The following is a 15579-nucleotide window of genomic DNA, read 5'->3' as shown; positions in this document are numbered from 1 at the left end:
TTAACTTTCTCTTTGTCTTGCGTTTTGTTGTTGTTAGGTATTCTTGAGTGGGTTCTGACTAATAGCAACCCTGTGCTCAACAGAATGAAATACTTTTTGGTCCTGTGCCATTCTCACAATTGTTGTTATGCTTGAGTCAAATGCTGTTGCCACTGTGGCAGTCTCTTTAAGGGGTCTTCCTCTTTTTTGCTTTACCAAGCATGATGTCCTTCTCGGGAGACTGGTCCTTCCTGGTAATGTGTCCAAAGAATGAGAGACAAAGCATCGCCTTCCGGTTTTTAAGGAGCATTCTGGCTGTACTGCATCTAACACATTTGTTTGTTCTTCTGGCAGTCCATGGCTTTTAAAATTCTCCAAAACCATAGTACAAGTGCATCAATTGTTATACAGTTTTTCTTATTCATTGTTCAACTTTTGCATGCATATGAGGCTATTGAAAATAGCAAGCTTGGGTCAGGTGCACCTTAGTTCTCAGACTGACATCTTTGCTTTTGAAGACTTTAAAGAGTTTTGGGCAACAGATTTACCTAATGCAATACATTGTTTGATTTCTTAACGGCTGCTTCTGTGAGTGTTGATGGCTGATTTGAGCAAAATGAAGTCTTTGACAATTTCAGTCTTTTCTCCATTTATCTTGACGTTATTTATTGGTCCATTTGTGAAGAATTTTTTAAGTTTTTATTGTGAATTGAGTGATAGTTTACATGGGAGTACATCAGCTTTACACTCATCCTATTATATTTAGTTTCATTGCAATGATTGCAATTCCCTCCATGTATCATCATTCAACAGTGTTTGCTTTTATTCCCTTTGCCCTCTCCCTCCATGAGTCTAGAGTCCCCAGCTGCTCCATCTCTCCACATCATCATCTCTGCCTCCATCTCTGGCTTCACTGCTTCTCTGAATAGGGTCCCACATTCTGATTCCACTCTTCTCCCTTTATAATCCCAGGGTCCTCTGCCCCTGAACTGCAAGATTAACCATTCCCCTCTTTTTGTTACGAAATGTCTACCTTTACATTTGTAACAATCGCAGTCAGTCCTGATAAACAACTACTCACTGTTGAACAAGAGTCTTCTCCCCATCTCCCTTCACCAGCCCCATCTTGTTGTTGTTAGGTGCCATCGAGTTGGTATCGACCGATAGACAGGTTGAAAAACACTCAGTGGAGATTCTACCTTCCCCCACACCCTCTGAAACTAAACTCCCTCTTGAAAACTTGTAAGCCAGTCACTTCATGCCTTTATTGTTGTTGTTGTTGTTGTTAGGTGCCATTGAGTCGGTACTGACTCATAGCGACCTTATGCACAACAGAACGAAACACTGCCTGACCCTGGGTCAACCTCACTGCCGTTGCCACACTTGGGTTCATCGATGCTGTCACTTGACCCATCCATCTTGTTGGGGGTGGGGGCTTCCTCTTTTTCTCTGACCCTCCACCTTACCAAACATGATATCCTTCTCCAGCGACTGGTCCCTCCTAACAATATGTCCAAAGCATGGAAATGAAGTCTGGCTATCCTGGCCTCCAAGGAGCACTCTGGCTGCACTTCTTCCAACACAGATCTGTTGGTTCTTTTTGGCAGCCCGTGGCACTTTCAATATTCTCCTCCAACACCATAACTCAAAAGCATCAATTCTTCTGCGGTCTTCCTTATTCACTGTCCAGCTTTCGCATGCATGTGAAGTTATTGAAAATACCATGGCTTGGGTCAGGCACACCTTAGTCCTCAAGCTGACATCTTTGTTCTTCAACACTTTAAAAGGTCTTGTGCAGCAGATTTGCCTAGTGCCATTATGTCGTTTGATTTCTTGACTGCTGCTTCCGTGAGTGTTGATAATTTATCCAAGAATAATGAAGTCCGTGACAACTTCAATCTTTCCTCCATTGATAAGAATTTTGTTTATTGGGTCAGTGGTGAGGATTTTTGATTTCTTTACATTGAGATGTAATCCATACCGAAGGCTGTGCTCTTTGATCTTCATCAATGTTTTAAGTCTTCTTCACTTTCAGCAAGCAAGGTTGTATCATCTGCATGTCGTAGGTTGTTAATGAGTCTTCCTCCAATCCTGACTCCACGTTTTTCTTCATAGAACCCAGCTTCTCGTATTATTTGCTCAGCATACAGGTTAAATTAGTATGGTGAAAGAATACAATCACCCATTTTAGGTAGCTAGTGTCTAAGTACACAGGGGTGGGAATGACCCTTGCTGTGAAGAGTCCTTCCCTCTTTTAAGCTACTACATCCATAAGTATGAGTCAAGTTCATCAAATTGTAGCAGATTATACTTTTTTTTTCTCTTCTTTCTTCCTCTGATCGACTTCTGATCATCGGCCACTGAAGCTAGGTCACATGGCTACTATCTGCAAGTATGGGTGTTCTTGTGCATCTCCTCTCACTTCATATCAGCTGGACACTTCACTCTCTGCTGTAGCCCTCTGTGGCTGTATCCATGTCCATGGACTCAGGAGTCCCCAGGTCTAGTTGGGAAGATTTTTGTTTTCTTTACATTGTGGTGCAACTCATACTGAAGGCTGTGGTCTTTGATCTTCATCAGTAAGTTTTTTAAGTCCTCTGATTTTCAACAAGCAAGGATGTGTCATCTGCATATCACAGGTGTCTAATGAGACTTCATCTAATCCTGATGCCATATTCTTCATCACATAATCAAGTTTCTCGGATTATTTGCTCAGCATACAGATTGAGTAAGTATGGTTAAAGATTACAACCCCGACACACACTTTTCCTGATTTAAATCATCCAGTATCCCCTTGTTCTGTTCAAACGACTGCCTCTTGGTTATATACAGGTTCCTGATAGTACAATTAAGTGTTCGGGAGTACACGTTCTTTATGATGTTATCCATAGCTTGTGATGATCCACAGAGTATAAAGTCTTTGCTTAGTCAATAAGGCACAGATAAGCATCTTTTTGTATTCTCTGCTTTCAGCCAAAATCCATCTAATGCCAGCAGTGTTATCCCTCATTTCATGTCGTCTTCAGATTCAATACTGAGTTTCTGACAGATTCCTGTAATGCCCTGCTGCAGCTGTTTTTTGAATTGTCTTTAGCAATATTTTACTTGTATGTGGTATTAATGATATTGTTCGATGATTTCCACATCCTGTTGTGTCACTTCTCTTTAGAATAAGCACAAATATAGGTCTCTTTCAATCAGTTGTTCAGGTAGCTGTCTTCCAAATTTCTTGGCATAGATGAGTTAGAGCCTACAATGCTACATCAGTTTGTTGAAACATTTCTGTTTGTATTCCTTCGATTCCCAGAGCACCTTGGACTCCTTCCTTCAGTACTATTGGTTCTTGATCATATGCTACCTCTTGAAATGTTGAACATCAACCATTTCTTTTTGGTACAGTGACTCATGTATTCATTTCATTTTCTTTTGATGCTTTCTACATCACTTAATATATTAATCCTCCGATATTTCAAGTCAAGAATTGAATTTTTTCTTAAGTTCTTTCAGCTTGAAAAATGCCTAGTGTGTTCTTCTTTCATGGTTTTCTAACTCCAAATCTTTGCATATTTCATTGTAATACTTGAGTTTGTGTTCTTGAGCTGTCCTTTGAATTGTTCTTTTCAGCTTCTTTACCTCTTCATTTCTTCCATTTACTTTAGCATTTCTATGCTGGAATCCTGGTGTGGCACTGTAGGATAATGCCCTGGACTTCAAGGCTGGCAGTTCAAACTCACCAGCTGCTCTTTGGAAGCTCTATACAAGGAGTCAGAACCGACTTGATGGCACTTAACAACAACAACATGCCATAGAACAATTTCAGAGTCCCTTCTGACATCTAGTTTGGTTTTTTATTTCTTTCTTGTCTTATTTATGACCTTTTGCTTTCTTCCTATGTGATGTTCTTGGTGTCATCCCACAACTCTTCTGTTCTTTGATTATTAGTATCTATAACAAGTCAAATCTATACTTGAGATGGTCTTTAAATCCAGTTGATATATGTTCAAGGTCTTATTTTGGCTCGTGTAGGCCTGTTTTAATTTTCTTCAGCTACAGCCTGAACTCGCATATGAGCATAAATGGTCTGTTCCACAGTCTTCAACTGGCCTTCTTTTGGCAGATGGTAAGGAACTTTTCTACTGTTTCTTACCATAGATGTAGTCAGTTTGAGTTCTTTGTATTCCATCTAGTGAGGTCCATGTATTTAGTCATCTTTCATGTTATTTTAAAAAGACATTTGCAATGAACAAGTCATTGGTCTTGCAAAATTCTATCCTGAGATCTCTAGCATCGTTTTTATCACCAACGCCATATTTTAGGACTACTGCTCCAACATTCACATTCCAATGACCAGTAATTATTAGTCCATCTTGGTTGCATGTTTGATCAGTTTTGCACTGAAGAAGTTGGTTGTTGTTGGGTGCTCTCCAGTTGGTCCGATTCATAGCGACCTTATGCACAATAGAATGACACTTTGACCACTAACCTCATTATCATGGCTCATTGTTGCTGCCATTGTGCCAATCCATTTTGATTGGGGTTGTCTTCTTTTTCACTGACCTTCCACTTTACCAAGCATGATGTCTTTCTCCAGCGTCTGGTCTCTCCTGGCAGTCTGTGCGAGTATGAGAGACAAAGTCTGGCCATCCTGGTTTCTAAGGAACATTCTGGTTATACTTCCTTCAACACAGATTGGTTTGTTCTTTTGGCAGTCCATGGAACTTTTAATATTCTCCTCCAACACCATAACTCAAATGCATCAATTCTTCTACAGTCTTCTTTATTCGTTGTTCAATTTTCACATGCACATGAGGTTATTGAAAATACTGTTGCTTTGGTGAGGCACTTCCTCATCCTCAAACTGACATCTTTACTCTTCAACACTTTAAAGAGGTTTTGTGCAGGAGATTTGCCTAATGCAAAATGTCGTTTGATTTATTGACTGCTGCTTCCATGAGTGTTGATGGTTAATCTGAGGAAAATGAAGTCTTTGACAACTTCAGTCTTTTCTTCATTTATATTGATGTTTATTGATCCAGTGGTGACGATTTTTGTTTTCTTACATTGAAGTGCAACTCATATCAAAGTCTGTGGTCTTTGATCATCATCAGTAAGTATTTTAAGTTCTCTTTGCTTTCAGCAAGCAAGGTTCTATCATCTGCATAATGCAGGTTGTTAATGAGTCTTCCTCCAATCCTGATGCCATGTTCTACTTTATATAATTCAACTTCTAGAATTATTTGCTCAGCATACAGTATGAATAGGTGTGGTGAGAAAATATAGCCCTGGCACACACAGTTCCTAATTTTAAACCATTCAGTATTCCCTTATTCAGTTTGAACAACTGCCTCTTGGTCTATGTGCAGGTTCCTCATGAGCACAATTATGTGTTCTGGAATACTCATTCTCTACAGTGTTGTCCATAGCTTGTCATGATCCACATAATTGAAAGCCTTTGCATAGTCAATAAAGCAAACATCTTTCTGGTCTTCTCTGCTTTAAGCCAAGAAACGTCTGGTGTCGGCAGTGATATCCCTCATTCCACATCCTATTCTGAATGTGGCCAGAACCTCTAGCCTGTCAATATACTTTTGCAGCCATTTAAAAATTATCTTTAACAAAATGTTACTTGTTCATATTATTAATGTGATATTAATGACATTGCCAGAAGATTTCTATATTCTCTTGAGTCACCCCTTTTTCTAATGGACACAGTATGGATCTGTTCTGATAATTTGGCATAGTTGAGTGAATGCTTCCAGTGCTGTATCAGTTTGTTTAAAGATTTTAATTTGTGTTCCATCAGTTCCAGGAGGCCTGTTCTTTGCCATGCTTTCATTGCACCTTTTACTTCTTCCTTCAGTATCAATGTTCAGCCATCTCAGGATGGTTGCTCAAGAGCCACTGATGCTGAATGAAGAAGTGTAAATGACAAGTTGTAGAATTTCAATTTCTTCATCACTCTCTTTGATATTTGGTATGTAAATTTGAATAATAGTGGTACTAACTGATTTTCCTTTTTGGCATGTGGATATTATCCTATCACAGACAGCATGGTACTTCAAGATAGATCTTGAAATGTTCTTTTTGATGATGAATGAAGTGACTTTCTGCTTTAATTTGTCATTCCCACCATGATAATCCATATCATTTTTAAATTCAAAAGGTCAATACAAGTCCATTTCAGCTCACTAATGTGCAGGATATAGAATATTTATGTGTTTCATTTCTTTTTTGACAACTTACAGTTTTCCTAGATTCATACTTCTTGTGTTCCATGTTCCTATTATTAATGGATGTTTGCAGATGTTTCTCCTCATTTTGAGCTGTGCTCTATCTGCAAACAAAGATCCCAAAAGGTTTACTCCATTCGCATCATCATGGTCAACTCTGCTTTGAGGAGGCAGCTCTTGCCCAGCAATATTTTGAGTGCCTTCCAGCATGAGGGGCTCATCTTCTGGTGCTGTATCTGACAATACTCTGCTGCTGTTCATAATATTTTTGTCTTCTGGCACTATGTTGAACAATGTTCTGGTACTGTTTATAAGGTTTTCAGTGGTTAAACCTTCAGAAGTAGTCTGCCTTTCTTTCTTCCTAGTCTTAGTCAGGAATCTCAGCTGAAACCTGTCCACTCTGGGTGACCCTGCTGGTATTTTAAATACTGGTAGCATAACTTTCAGCATCACAGCAACACACAAAACATTGCAGTATGAGAAACTGACAGGCATGTTTTTTCACCATGACCATTTTAGTTAGAATGAGATGATATCTCTTTGTAGTTTTGATTTTCGTCTCTTCTAATCATCATTAGCATCTTTTCTTGTGTTTGTTGGCTCCTTAAATGTAATCACTTTGAAGTTTCTGTTCTTGACCTTTGCCTGTTTTTTACTTGGGTTGTTAGTCTTATTGTTGTTTAGTTGTTGACGTTTTCTATAAATTTTAGAGATTGTTGTTAAGTGCTGTCGAGTCAGTTGCGACCCATGGCGACCCTGTCTAGAGTTTCCGAGGAGCAGCTGATGAGCTTGAACCGCCAACCTTGCAATTCACACAGCTTTGCAGTTTGGCGCATTAACCCACAGCACCATACCAGGATTGTTTCTGAAGCGTTTTCCTCCAGTCTTTTTTACTCTTTTGATCTATATAGTCTTTTGATGAGCGTAAATTTGAATTTTTTGTGAGGTCCCAGCTATCTTAATTCATCTTATGTTTTTTGTGCATTTGGAATTATATTTGTTATCCTATTTTAATGAATATTAGGGACGTAAATTTATTCTGTGTTTTCTTCAAGGAGCTTTATATAATTTTAGATTTAATATTTAGGTTTGATATTTGAGTTAGTTTTTGTGTATTGTGTGAGGTTTGGGTTGTGTTGTTTTTATTGTTAAATGCTGTTGAGTAAGTTCCAATGTAGAGTAACCCTGCATAGGGTTTCTGTGAAGTGGCTGGTGGGTTTGATAAGCTGACGTTGGGGTTAGCCATCCAGTGCTTATCATAGGACTTCGAAGTATAGGTGGTGATGATGGTGATTGTGTGCCATCTCACCGTGACGTTGTATAGGGTTTCCAAGGCTGGCGAGCAAATGATAGATTCAAACTGCTAACCTTGCGATTAGCATCCCAAATTGTAACCCACTAGGCTTCTGGGGCTTCTTCCAAGTATGGGTACTGTATCATTTTACTCCAAGTGAATTTCCAGTTTTGCCAGCACTATGTATTAAAGAGACTGTTTATTCCCCATTGAATGGATTCTGTCCCCTTGTCAAAAATCAGTTATCATAAATAGATTTATTTCTGGGTTATCAGTTCTGTTCCACTGGCCTGCATGCCTGTTGTTGAATCATACTACTTAGATTACACTGACTGCATAGTATGTTTTAATATTGGGGAGTGTGAGGGCTCTTACTTTGTTCCTCTCAATATTACTTTGGCTGTTCAAGAATGTTGCTGGGATTTGTATTGGGGTTGCTTGTATTTGTAGTATTGTTAAGTTCAAATGCCCTTCTATTTATGTAGGTCTCTTTCAGTCTCTTGTATTAGTACTGTGTAATTTTTGTTATAGAAGTCTGTTTTGTTTGTTGCTGCCACTGTCTCGTCCATATCATTGGGGGTCCATATCTTTTTCTCTGAGCCTCCACTTATCAAGCATTAGGTTCTTCTCCATTGACTGGTCCCTCCTGACAACATGTCCAAAGTATGAGAGACAAAGTCTCGTCATCTGGCTGTATTTCTTCCTAGACAAATTTGTTCGGGCAGCCCACGATACTTTCAATATTCTTGGCAACACCATAATTCAAATGCAGTGATCCTTCTATTATTTTTAACTGCCCACATTTCATATCGTATGTGAAGGGATTGAAAGCACCATGGCTTGGGGCAGGCTCACTTTAGGCCTCAAAGTGACATCCATGCTCTTTAACACTTTCAAGAGGTCTCTTGTAGCAGATTTGCCCAATGCAATAAGTTGTTTGATTTCTTGGCTGCTGTTTGCATGAGCATTAATTGTGAATCCAAGCACACAATAAAGTTTTTGACGATTTCAATCTATACTCCATTTACTATGTTATTCATTGGTCTGGTTGTGAGGGTTTAATTTTCTTTACATTGAGGTGCAATCCATATTGAAGGCTGTTGTCTTTGATCTTCATCAGTAAATAAATACTTCAGGTCTTCATCACTTGCAAGCAAGGTTGTGGCATCTGCATATCACAGATTGTTAATGAGTCTTCCTCCAATCCTGATACCGTGTTCTTCTTCATATAATCCAGCTTCTCTGATTGTATGCTCAGCATATGGACTGAATAAGTATGGTGAAAGATACAACCCTGGCACACACCTTTCCTGATTTTAAACCATTGAACTTTCCTAACAACTGCCTCTTTTGGTCTATGTACAGTTTCCTCATTAGCACAATTAAGTGTTCTGGAATTCCTATTCTTTACAATGTTATCCATAGTTTGTTATGATCCATACAGTTGAATGCCTTTGCATAGTCAATAAAGTACAAGTAAACATCTTTCTGGTACTCTCTGCTTTCAGCCAAGATCCGTCTAATGTCAGCAAGATCCGTCTGATGTCCTCCTTGTTCCATGCTCTCTTCTGAATCTGGCTTAAATTTCTGGCAGCTCCCTCTGAATGTACTGCTGTAACTGTTTTTATAGCCTCTTCAGTAAAATTTTACTTGCATGTGATATTAGTGGAATTGTTCAGTAATGTCTACATTCTGTTGGGTCTCCTTTCTTTGGAATGGGCACAGCTATGGGTCTTTCACTTGGGTGACCAGGTGTCTTCCATATTTTTTGGCCTATAGTAGTAAGGGTTTCCAGTGCTGTATAAGTTTGTTGAAACATTTCAATTTGTATTCCGTCAATTCTTGGAGCCATGTTTTTCACTAATGCCTTTATGTGTCGCTTGGACTTTTTCCTTCAGTAGCATTGATTCTTACCATATGTTGAAATGATTAAATGTTGACCAGTTCTTTTCTGGTACAGTGACTGTGTATTCCTTCCATTTTATTTAGATTTTCCTGCATTGTTTAATATCTTGCCCATTTTTAATTGTTAAGTGTTGTCTAGTTGCTTACAACTTAAAGCAACCATTTATAGGGTTTCCTAGACTGCAAATCTTTGCTGGGGCAGAAAACCTCAACTTTCTCCCATGGAGAAACCACCGACCCTGTGTTGGAGTGGCCAGGGCTTATCCTGCAGAGCCACCGTGATCCCATTTTGCCCACAGAATCCTTCTTACTTCATTTTTTCTTCCAAGTTTTTTTTTTTTTTTTTTTCCTTCCCACAGCTTCATGGTTGGTTTTGACCAAACTTTTAATTTAGTATTCTGTAGATGTTTAACACACACGTAAATGATGGGGGCAGGGGAGAGGGCAGGCTCTTGCAGCATCTCAGGGGAATGTCAGAAAAGCAGTATATAGCTAGCATTTTCCTTTTATTTTGAGTTCGCTGGGTGAATAGTACTTTCTGTACTTAAACCTCTGATCTCTGAGAACATTGAGATTTCAGTTTAAAGACACCCTGAAATCTTAAGAGTAGCAAACCCAACCCACCCCCGTAATAGCTAGCTTGTTTATATAGGCAGAATGATTCCTCTCTCCATTTTCGATGGCTAGATGTTTGTGGAAGATCTTAGTATTGCTTGCCTCATTTACTGGGAAGAATTGAATAGGAAGTGGCCCCCAGGGACACTTAAGAGAATTACAACACTAGTACACAAGTCAAGTCTTACACATTTAACATTTACTTATTGAAAGCAATGTCTTAAAATCAAATCAAATTAAACAGGTTTTACTTTTTTCTTCACGAGAGCATAAAAATTATGGAGGAGTACTTAACAGGAAATTTTTTTTTATCATAACACAGTTTTTCCTTATAAGAGTCCTTGGGTAGTTATGACAGAATAGGTTCTACGTTTCGTTTGTTTCTTTGAGCAGGGCTTTTGGGTCCAATGTTTTGTTTTGTGTTTCTTATCTGCTTCTGCCTCCCCCTCTATCAAATCGGCTTCCTCCATGGCCACCACGTCTCGGTGCTCCTCAGCTTGAACTGCTGTAGGAATCATATGGCGGAGGGTACCCTCTTTCCATAGAAGAGGGAAGCCCTCTTTCTTGTCAGCCAACCTGATCACAGCCACTTGAGTAGAGATCACTTCGGCTGCTTGAGGAACTGTCACAACTTCCACCATATCCATCAGGTGATCAGCTGTAATCATCATAGTGACTGCTTCCACCAGAAGCTCTGGGCGGGGGTGGGGGTGTGGAGCTCATGTAGGTGGAGCACTACGTCACTTACCATAGCTCTCTGGAGGAGCTTCCACTTGATTGGTCTGAAGAGTCACTGTCACAACCCTAGCTATCTCTGTCACTGTAGCCTCTGGATGGATAGTCATCATGTGAGCTGGAATGGCCATAATCACATTATGTATAAACATTATGAATAATTACATTATGTATAAACATTGTATGGTGGTGGTGCATAATCTCTTGTATCACTTGGGTACTCTCTACTGGAATAGCTAACTTTAGTAGATTATCCATCGTCTCTTAGTGACAGATACACATCTACTAGAGGGCAAAGGGTTCCCTTCCTGGTGGGCTTCCTAACTGTCTCTGCCACATGACATAGGGACTCTGCCTCCCATTCTACTGTTACTGTGAACTGCTTCTTGAGGTTTGTTGTACAACACAATTTAGTTACTTACACATAATTTGATTCTTCGAGTTCTTGCTGTAAAGGTTTGTTTGATGGGGCCGGAGTCAGGTTTGTTGCTTTGTCGTGCCGTCACGTTGGTTCCGACTCATAGCGACCCTGAATAGGGTTTCCAAGGGGCATTGAGTGAGTTTGAACTGCTGCCTTTGTGGTTCAAACTAATCTTGTAGTCTAGTGCTTTATCCCACAGTCCCACACCAGGACTCCCTACAGCTAATTATTTTCCCCTACTAATGCCAAACCTGCCGAGCCTCTACCCATTATCACATGAATTTTGAGGATTTTTAGTCTGTGGTGGGAACATGCATTATTCCTGGCCCTTGTGAATGCTGTATTTTATGTCCTGTAAGTTTTTGGTTGAGTCTTTTCTTAGTTTCAGTTAGTTTCCTCAGTGCATTTACTTATCAGTGTTCTACTACGTATCCAAAGATTTCCCTCTTCAGATCTCTGAAGTTTTGTCTGTGTGAAGCCCTCTTCTCTGGTACTCTTCTCTTTGAATCCTAGCCACTTAGGTCTCCTTGAATCATCAGCTCCACCTCACCAACTTGAGGATACTGCTGAGCTGTACTTAGGTTCCCCGACCTGTGCTACTGGCCTTTGTTACCTGATGTTCAGTGTCTTGAAAACTTGCTTCCTATATTTTGTTGGTTTTCAGTTGTCTGTTTTGTTTGTTTATTTATTTTGAACAGAAGAATAAATTCATTTCCTGTTACTCTATCTTGACTGTAAGTCTCTCTACTCTGCTTTAGAGTTAAAATTGATGGTTTCTAAGGTTACTTCCATAGGAGAAGAAGTCCGGGTGTGGTGTTGTAGGATAAGCACTGGAGTTCTAACTTCCAGATTGGCAGTTCAAACCCACCAGCCGCTCCTCAGAATCTACTTGGTGATACTTAACAGCATCAGCTACAGCAACAACAATAAAGGTTTCTTCCAACTTTTTATCCTGGTGTGGCACTGTAGGATCAGCACTGGACTTGGAACCATAACGTTGTTAATTCAAACCCACCAGCTGCCCCTTGGAAACACTATACAGGGACACTATGAATCTGCACCAACTCGATGGCACTTAACAACAACAACAACAACAATGACCTTTAACATTCTATTCCCCATCTCCATAGTAACCCTTTCCTCAGAACACTTAGATGTTTACTGTTTGTGCTCTGAAGATTGGCTGGGATTAATTTTGGGATGGGAATGAGCCTTATATATTAATACAAACACAATACATAAAATGATGGCAATCAAAGTGTAACAGCAGAAAAGTGTTTTTTTTCTCTGAAATTCTGAATGTATTTAGAGTTGTTATAATCTATTCTTCCAGGATGGGGCCAAAGAATTTCTTTCCAGGGACTAAGCAACTAAGACTTCAATTGAAATTTTATATTTTTAACAACCACAGAGCAATGTAACCAATATTTATGTTCTAAAGTAATTATAGTAACTCTGTTTCCATTTCAGTGGAGAAATATACAACTGTAATGTTAAATAACATTTAAGGTATTTCAAAACCTATAGTTTATTTGAGAGGAAAAGATAGAATACCTTAGCTTTAATGCTGCCACTTAATAGTTTAATAACTTAATTTAAGTCTTTTAACTTCTGAGCCTGCTCTCTTTATCTACAAAATGAAGATAATATCAGCACTATTTTGAAAAGATGGCATCAAATATGTATAAAGACTTTCTAAGCAGTCCTTTACAAAATTTTTGGACTATAACCTACTGAGAAATTTTTTGTAAGATCTCATGTATTTACAGTTACACACACACACAAACACACACGCACACAGAGTTGTTGAAAAGTATTGCTACTAGGATTCCAGTTCATGAGTGTATGGGTTTATTCCAACAAAATGTGTTTAAAGATGTCTTTATGATCGTTGGATAGCTTCAGAGAAGTTCTCACAGTAGAACACTTATTTTAGTCTCCTTAGGGTGCCTCCTAAAAATAGTATACTTTTTGTGCAGTGGAAAAAAAAAACAATTTTGAGGTCAGGGCTTAATAGCAGTTTTTAACAAAAGTCAAATGGACATCTTCTCAAATGATTGAAGCTTTGCAACAAGTTTATGGGAATGCTGTCCCACATAAAAAAACAGTTTTAGATGGATTCTGCATTTTAAGGAAAGTCAGAAAGATCTCAGAGATGAGTTAAGGAAAAAAGACCATCAGTCTTGATAAATGAAGAAACTGACTGAAGCCCAGGAACTGTAAGAAGACTGTAGAGTTAACATTGATGTGAGAGCTACTGAAGTTGAGATCTCACATGATTTTGCATTTTCGATTTTAATCACATAGCTTGGCCTCAGCAAGCTTTTGATTTGATGAGTGCTAAAAGCATTGTGTGAAGATCAACTACCTTAAAGAACTGACCTTTCCATTAATCTTTTAAGCAAGACTGAAGCTAATGAACATGAATGGTTGGCCATTCCATGATGAGCATACCTTACTAATATTGTTTTCTCCTCTATGTATCTATTTAGAACATATAGATATATATGTTGTTGTTAAGTGCCGTCGAGTCAGTTCCGACCCATAGCGATCCTGTACAGGATTTCCGAGGGTGTAAATCTTTATGGGAGTAGAAAGCCTCATCTTTCTCCCGCAGAGCGGCTGGTAGTTTCGAACCGCTGACCTTAAGGTTCGCAGCCCGATTCGTAACCACTACGCTACCAGAGAGGAGAAAATTGAAATTGAGCCACGAGGGTAAGTTCAGTTCCAGACCTGAAGAGGGTAACCAAGAGCCATAGTCTTAGGTTTCTCCAGTCTCTTTCTGACCAGTAATCCCAGTCTTTTTATAATTTTGAGTTTTCCACATTCTCTCACTCTGTCTAGGACCTTCTAATGTGACCACTGTCAGGTAATGGTAGTCGGGCACTATCTAGTTCTTTTGGTCTCAGGGTTGTGGAGACTGATGTTCACTACTTCTGTTAGTCCTTGTACAATTGATTCCAAGTGTCTTCAGTTTTCATCTTTTCACTCTTCTTTTCTCTTCACAGGGAGAGAACAATAGTTGTCCCTTAGATGACTGCTCATGAGCTTTTAAGACCCAAAGGGGTAATCTTGATAGAATGTCCTGAAGGGCACAGTGCGATCACTGGGGGTTACTAGGAAAAAAAACTTTTAAGCAAATCGAAAACTGTATTTGTGAGAAAAAAGCCAGGAAAGTTGTGCCGAGGAATTTTCTTTTTTCACATCCCAACAATGCACTTGCTCGTTCTACGATAGCAGTGGCTGTCCTATGAGAATTTTGTTGGGAAACCATACCCCATCCATTCTATATACCTGACCTTGCCTCTTCAAGGAACAAGACTTCTTTTTGTTCCTGAAACTCAACATTTAAAAGGAAAATTATTTGAGTCCCTTGAGGATACCAAAAATACCATTTTGACATGGTGTAAATCAGAGTGCAGATTTCTTTGACGAAGGGTTAAAGCACCACCTTCAGAAGTGTATAGCCCTAGATGGAGGGAAAATATTTTGATAAACACTGACTTCACATTCTGATAGTTTTGCTTAGTAAAGGTTTTTTTTTTTATCATTGTGTAGCAATATTTAGGGTAAGCCACACACACCCACACTTACATAGTTGCAAAGCTTGAAATGTGGTTCCATGCTATCCAGTTGGCTCAGACTCACAGTGACCCTAGTAGGTTTTTATCATTGTGTATCAATATTTAGGGCAAGTCACACACACCCACACTTACATAGTTGCAAAGCTTGAAATGTGGTTCCGTGCTATCCAGTTGGCTCAGACTCACAGTGACCCTATGTACAGAAGAACAGAATACTGCCTGGCCCTGCATTACATCGTTGTTATGCTTGAGACCATTGTTGCATCCACTGTCCATCCATCTTGTTGAGGGTGTTTCTTATTTTCACTGACCCTGTACTTTTCTAAAGGATCTCTGGTAGTGTAGTGGTTATGAATCAGGCTGCAAATCTTAGGTCAGCAGTTTGAAACTACCAGCCGCTCTGCAGGAGAAAGATAAGGCTTTCTGCTCCTGTAAAGATTTGCAGTCTCAGAAACCCTGTACAGGGTCGATATGGGTTGGAACCGATTCGACAGCACTTAATAACAACAACATGCTTTTCTAAGCAGGAAGTTCTCCAGGTACTAGTTAACTCCTGATGACATTAGACAGGGTTTTCTAGAGAAGCAAAATCAGTGACTCTTATGTATTTATAGGTATATATTGGTAAGTGCCGTCTAGTCCAGTTCTGACTCATAGTGACCCTATATAGCGTTTCTTTTATGTTTTGTTGTGAATTATATGATAGTTTACATGGGAGAACTTTAGTTTTACATTCATTCCATCGTATATCATCTCACTGCCATGGTTCCAATCCCCTCCATGCATCATCAACCACCCAAAGGGTATATCCCAGAA

General features: G+C 39.3%; 1 pseudogene; it reads right to left on the bottom strand.

The window, feature by feature from the left end:
- Window positions 1-10449: 10449 nt before the first annotated feature.
- LOC102815549 overlaps window positions 10450-15579 on the bottom strand; it is a 13768-nt pseudogene continuing 8638 nt past the window's right edge.

This window comes from Chrysochloris asiatica, unplaced genomic scaffold (genome assembly GCF_000296735.1).
Source record: "Chrysochloris asiatica unplaced genomic scaffold, ChrAsi1.0 scaffold00356, whole genome shotgun sequence".
NCBI classification, from domain to species: Eukaryota; Metazoa; Chordata; class Mammalia; order Afrosoricida; family Chrysochloridae; genus Chrysochloris; species Chrysochloris asiatica.
This window is presented reverse-complemented; position numbering and strand designations above follow the sequence as displayed.